This window comes from Pinus tabuliformis, chromosome 5_1 (assembly GCF_031772625.1).
Source record: "Pinus tabuliformis cultivar Carrire ecotype Pingquan chromosome 5_1, CPIR1, whole genome shotgun sequence".
Lineage (NCBI taxonomy): Eukaryota > Viridiplantae > Streptophyta > Pinopsida > Pinales > Pinaceae > Pinus > Pinus tabuliformis.
This window is the reverse complement of record NC_142305.1, coordinates 724,784,905-724,791,344: the sequence shown is the minus strand read 5'-3', so window position 1 is coordinate 724,791,344 and position 6,440 is coordinate 724,784,905.

The window sequence follows — 6,440 nt, the reverse complement described above, 5'->3', positions numbered from 1 at the left end:
GATGTTGATGGGCTTCAACCGAATCTTATTGACCGACTAATTGACCTCCCAGTCTACTCCTTAGGTACTCTTCCTCCCCGTGAATTCCCAAGCTGCAATTGGTTTGTACAAAAGAGGAAGTGTGCTAACTGATAGAGGTGAGTAATCCTTGGCTTAATATTCCCCTCTCTAAAGACCTCCACCTCACCATCATTATAGCTCATAGCCACTCATAATGACATAATATCATCCATCCAACAATAGGGTAAGAAAAAGTCCCTTCTCCCATGGCTTACCCATGTTTTTATAGGAGGTTTCATAGGTGACACTTGGAACTTCATGCATAATTAATTTTTTTTTTCATTCAAAATTTTTATTATTCATCCACCCATGTGTCACTCTCTCACTAAGGCTCTTCAAAATTATTTACTTAAATTTTAATTCAAAGATAATATTTTTCCTCACCCCAACAAGACTCCCTATTTCTTCTCCTAGATGTCTCTTGATCCCCCTTTTCTACTCCTTAATTTTTTTTCATTAGTGTAGTCAACTGATAAGTATCAGATTTGGTCCCCTAACTAACTCAATTTTCCTCTTAGATGGATATGCTTATGTTGACTCTGCCACATGGAAGTTCTATAAATTTCTCTAATTTAATTTGTTAATCTTTATTTTAATTCACTACCCTATTTTCTTAATGAAGTTTAACTATTTTAGGATTAATATTTATAATTAGATATATGTCCCTCTTTCCCCATTTTTCCTATTAAAAAACTTATGTAAATTATCTACCTAATATTTTCCAATATGGGAAGGGTAGAGTTATGAGGTACAATATTTTTATTTCTTCCTAGTCTCCCTTTACCCCAAGTTTTATTCTTTATTTAGTTTCCTTAGTTTTAACCTCATTTACTACCTTATGTGAATCAATAGGATTATCATATCTTGATTATATTTAGTAGTTTATTTTTTATGCCAAGGGTGCCAAGTCGGTCGTGCCCTTCAATAACTTCCTATTGAATTTCCAAGGGGGGCACACCTAATAGTTTCTTCTATATTCCAAGGGTGCCTAGTTAGTCTTTCCCTTCAAGAACTTCTCTTAAAGTTCCAAGGGTGCCATATTGCCTACCCTTCAAGCATCAAGTGACTATGGGGGGCAGAAATCTAGGTGCAACAAAAGAGACCGCTATCATCTCTTGTGTTACCCTCTATAAATGAGACTAATGGTGTTAGGGATCAAGGAATCTACCTTGATGCATGGCCCCCATTAAAATCATCATGAGTGACCCAATTTGGGACCTACCCCCACGACATCATGATTTTCAAAGCAAAGTTGTTCCAACCCTTCTAGCCCAAGTCATGGCGGGAGTGCTAGCAGGTGAAATCAGGGACATTGTCCCACCCCTCCCATATAGTTCCATATATTTATACAACCCCATCACCCATGTGTGAGTCATTCGGACAAGCAACTAACCTACTCCTATAACCACTATGAGGTCATTACAATTTATAGCAAGATTCAAACTAAACTTAAAATTTCAACAACAAAATATTCAATTCCATCAAACTAGATGTCGTCAACTCATCACATGTGAGTGCATTTGGTGGTATCCTATCATACTCAATAATCATTAGTGATAATGTTTCACAGTGTTAGCCATTGACATAATAGTATATGTTAAATCATCAACATGACATAGTCACCCACATCATTGTTCATGGTGAACCAAAAATAATTTAAGTAGCCAACATATTGAATGCATCCATCATAATTATCATCATCATAACATCAATGGAAAACATACATATCCATCAAAGATATCATCATCATAACATCAGTAGAGAAAATACATATCTATCAAATCTATCATCATCATAACATTAGTAGAAAATAAATGTATCCATCAAGCTATCATCATCATAACATCAGTAGAAAACATACATATCCATCAAAGTTATCATCATCATAACATCAGTAGAAAAAATACATATCTATCAAAGTTATCATCATCATAACATTAGTAGAAAATATACGTATCCATCAAGCTATCATCATCATAACATCAGTAGAAAACATACATATTCATCAAAGTTATCATCATCATAACACTAACTACGAAATAAACACATTCATCGCATCCACTAATAGTAGAATCAAGTGTTTGTATCCTCAATCTGAGGTCCTTAAAGAATCATGTTTGAGCCTGAAGGCTAAATTGATATTAATTTCATATCAAGGTCAGTCAACTAGAGTGGGGCAATACATAAAGTAGCCCTCTCGACCCATTTGTGGGTTTCCTGTCAAACACCACATCTCAAAATGAAGCCAATGCATTAGTTATAAAATCATAATAAAATAATCCACATGCAAACTCATGCATGCCATCATGAGAACATAACATCATTATTGTCACAACATTCTAAATAGTAAAAATTGCATGCTCATGCATGTCAAAAGATCTGCATGGAATAACCACATGGTACAAATCATGAATTACCATTATAAGTAAAAACAACAACATATATGTATAAAAAATATATCATTACATCACATATTATACTATAGCATTCTTATCATGATTCATCAGAAACATTAATTTTAGTTGCTTGTATAAACAATGAATACCAACGATGAAATAATATTATTCAACATCTATCTAGGATCTAGGCTATCTCATCAATATTATTAGTGTCATTCATTGATAAAAATACACATTAATTTTCAATAATCATTTCTATTATTTTCAACTAGGAAGTTAAGAATTTATACATTAGGTATGGCCATTCAAGTACATCGTTATATTTCAAATGTGTCTGGTCTTCATATTTAGTCTCTATTCATGTATTCTTCATTTCCCAATGGAATTTAGTGAAATTCATCATTAAGATATTACTTGGCCTCACAATAATTCTTTAAATCATTAATCCCAAAATTAAAATCCTATAGTTTTACATCAATTTACACCTTTGGCTTACCAATTTGAAGATTATTTTATACAATTGCATATAAACGAAGGTCATCACATTTAATTCACTTTGATGAGGGCTTGTTGATCCATGGTGATTTATACATTACTTGGTAATTATCATTTTCATCCTAAAAAAAATTCTTATCTTGTAAAGTTCCCATGTCAACAATTTTTTCTATTGTAGATTCACCCTTCTTCAAATTGGCTAGAGATTATTACCCTACACTTTTGGCTTGACTACACTATCCATGATTTGAAATGTGAAGCATTCAAAGACTACTACCATTATAATCCACCAAAATGCTTCATATGGATAGTGTACTTTGGCAATAGCTTATTTCAACACCAATATCATAAATATGACATGTTACTCCATATCAAGTCACAAAATATTGTTAGTCCCCTCATGAACAATGTGTGCATACTAATCAAGTACACCATTTATTAGTTAAGTCTTACCTTTTTTGTCAATTTCTGCATAGTTCTTATAAAAGTTTTGTTATAAATACCTAATAACATCAATTTTTACATTTCAGGATATGTTTTTTCTCATTTTTTTTACGTAGAATGGGTGATTGCATGAAGCTCATTTACATTGTTTTTCAAGTATGGGGAATTTGGAGTGAAAATAAACAACTCATTCTAGCAATTTTTAAGCACTTGATCAAGCAATATTTTAGCCCTCAATGAAGTTATTTAGGGCTTAAATATGGCTCAGTTGAGCAATAAAACAAACCCTCAATTGAGCTTCTATGTAATTCAAGTTTATTTAAGAGCTCGGTTGAGCTAAGAGATATATCGAGCATCATTTTAAATTTCCCGTTAATAGAAATTGAGTGTAGTGTATACAAAAGAGGTTTTATCGAGCCTTTGGTTAACCATGTCAAAATCTCCATTGATGGTTTTTTAATCCCTCACTCAGGCTATTTCGAATTTTTCCTTAAGTGCTCGACCGAGATTTTTAAGTGCTCAATCGAGCTATTGAGGGCCTAATAAATAGAGTTATGGCTCCCCTTCCACAAATTTCACTACAACACCATCTAGTAGCCTGGTGGACTTAAAGAAATATTTTTCTTTAAGTGGAAGAGTTGATCATGCTATATTTGTGAAGGAATCCTCTACCCAATGGAATATGAGTTTGAAATTTTCGAATTCATGTGATATTTTCAATCTAATTTCTTTTAAATGTTATGATTGAAATTTGTTTTGACACTTTGAAAGGGGTTGAATGAAAAATCAATAATATAAAATATACAAAAATAAAAATAAAAAATACCACCATATTCATTTACAAGTCCTCTTCAAAAGGATACTCATGGTTTTTGAATTTATTTAAATAGTAGAAAATAAATCATACATGAATGCATGTGTCTGAAAATTGCAATTCAAATATTAATATGAGAACTTAAAAAAATAATAAAAATATCCTTTGCATAAAAAAATAAAGTTTCGATATGCATAACTTGATTGTGTCTATGTACATCTCTCTCTCTCTCTCTCACACACACACACACACATACACACACATATAAGTATACATTTAATACATTTTAGACTAAGTTATTGCACATGAATAGACACATACTTGTTAAGATGTACAAAATATTATAAGGACAAGAATTTAATTTAATGGAAAAATGACATATATTATATGAAACTAAATTTTTTTGCAAAAATTATCATTAGGACAACAACATAATTCTCCACAAATTGTCTTTTTATTCCAAATAAAAATTCACAAATCTTATATGAATTTTGAGGGCTTCAATTCGATAAAAGAGTAAATTTTTTTAAATTTCATCGCCACAATTGGCCCAAAAGAGTAAACCATATTCACATTTTTCACCCATATATTATCTTTTCCAAGGGTATATAATCATTATCTGTGATCATTTCAACAATTAAACATTTTCTCAGTTTATTACTTATCATTCATGACCAATTACATGTGTTCACAACTCCTTATCTCGACATTTTAAAAATTTATAGGCCATCACTTGGCTCTTACCAATTATTATGCTCAAGCCATTCATCAATACATTTATGAGAACGTGCCACTTGAGAGAGACCCCATGACCTACCAATATAGAGGTTCTTTAGCAATGTGAACTTGACCTCTATCACATAGATTGGCCCTAGGTTTCATTACATCTTCACCTAGCATTACAATTCCATTCATTAGGTATATCCCCAATGGAAGTTGTATGAGATTCAATTAATTACTCCAATTTTTAAATTTCTGTAATGTTGTTACTCTAGTTGGGTGTGTTGCCTGGATATTACTAGTCATAACTAGCTAGAAAAATATTTCCTTCATAGTATGATGTTTTTTCTTTTTCCACTTATGGAATTATCATTAATCCTAATTATTTTTCTTCACTTCCATCCTACAATCACCCATGAATTTATTACTTCTTTAATACAATGACTGCATACTACTTGCAGTCCCTTAAAGTGGCCATCATCAATTGGCTACTTAGATCATCTATAAGTTATCTTTTCTTCCTTAATGTGTCCAATTTATTATTAGTGCCATTCATAAATGCAACCACTATCCTCAATGTGACAACTTATTCACTCTATTTAACTCTTATTGCACAAAAAAGCACACATTGATCCATATTGTTTACACTAGTTAGCATCAAAGTAAATATGAGTGCATATCAAAGAAATCTAGACTAGATGGTGTCAATTTTTTTGAGTTCATTAATTAAATTTATTAATTTTCCACTAAATTTTGTTTTGAGTTCATCAATTCATTGCATTTTATTTCTTCCTCCTTCAAGAGGTTATGTCCCAAGGTAAGGAATTAAAATAACCATTAAAAATGGCTTAAGCCACTAATAATCACATTAAATCCATTATATATATTCCCAATTGTTCACACCTCTCTAAACCAGTAACTCATCATTACTAGGTTATCTCTTCATTAACTTTCTCTACTCAAGATTCTGTAAGTAATACAATATGATCTTAATCCTTACATCTTTTCTTCTTCTTCCCTTTTTTGTTTTAACATAAAAACTTACTATTAAGCAAAAACAACCTTAATTATTTAAAAAGATTTTTTAAGAGTCACAGGAATATCTGATTTTTTTGGCAATAATTATGGAGAGAAAAAAATTAGGGTAACTAATACTAAATATCCCATTGAGGCAAGAATTTCCTAGACTTATCTATCCACACTCATAAGAGAGTTTCATTTTAACTTTCTTAAGTTTAAAAAAGAATTTGTATATCAACATCATTAAAACTTTATTAGAAGTTTATCTTAACATATAATATTACATAAATATCACAAACCTAATTCTTTAATTTTTACAAGATTCAAAAAGTTATTTATCAATAATTAATTTACGCTTAGATAATATAAATTTTCATATAACTAATTATTACAACACACTTCTAATAAATAATATAATGAAATTACAACTTCATATCTACATAATATCTTAATATTATATAAAAGAAATCAATCTTTATTAACCACTC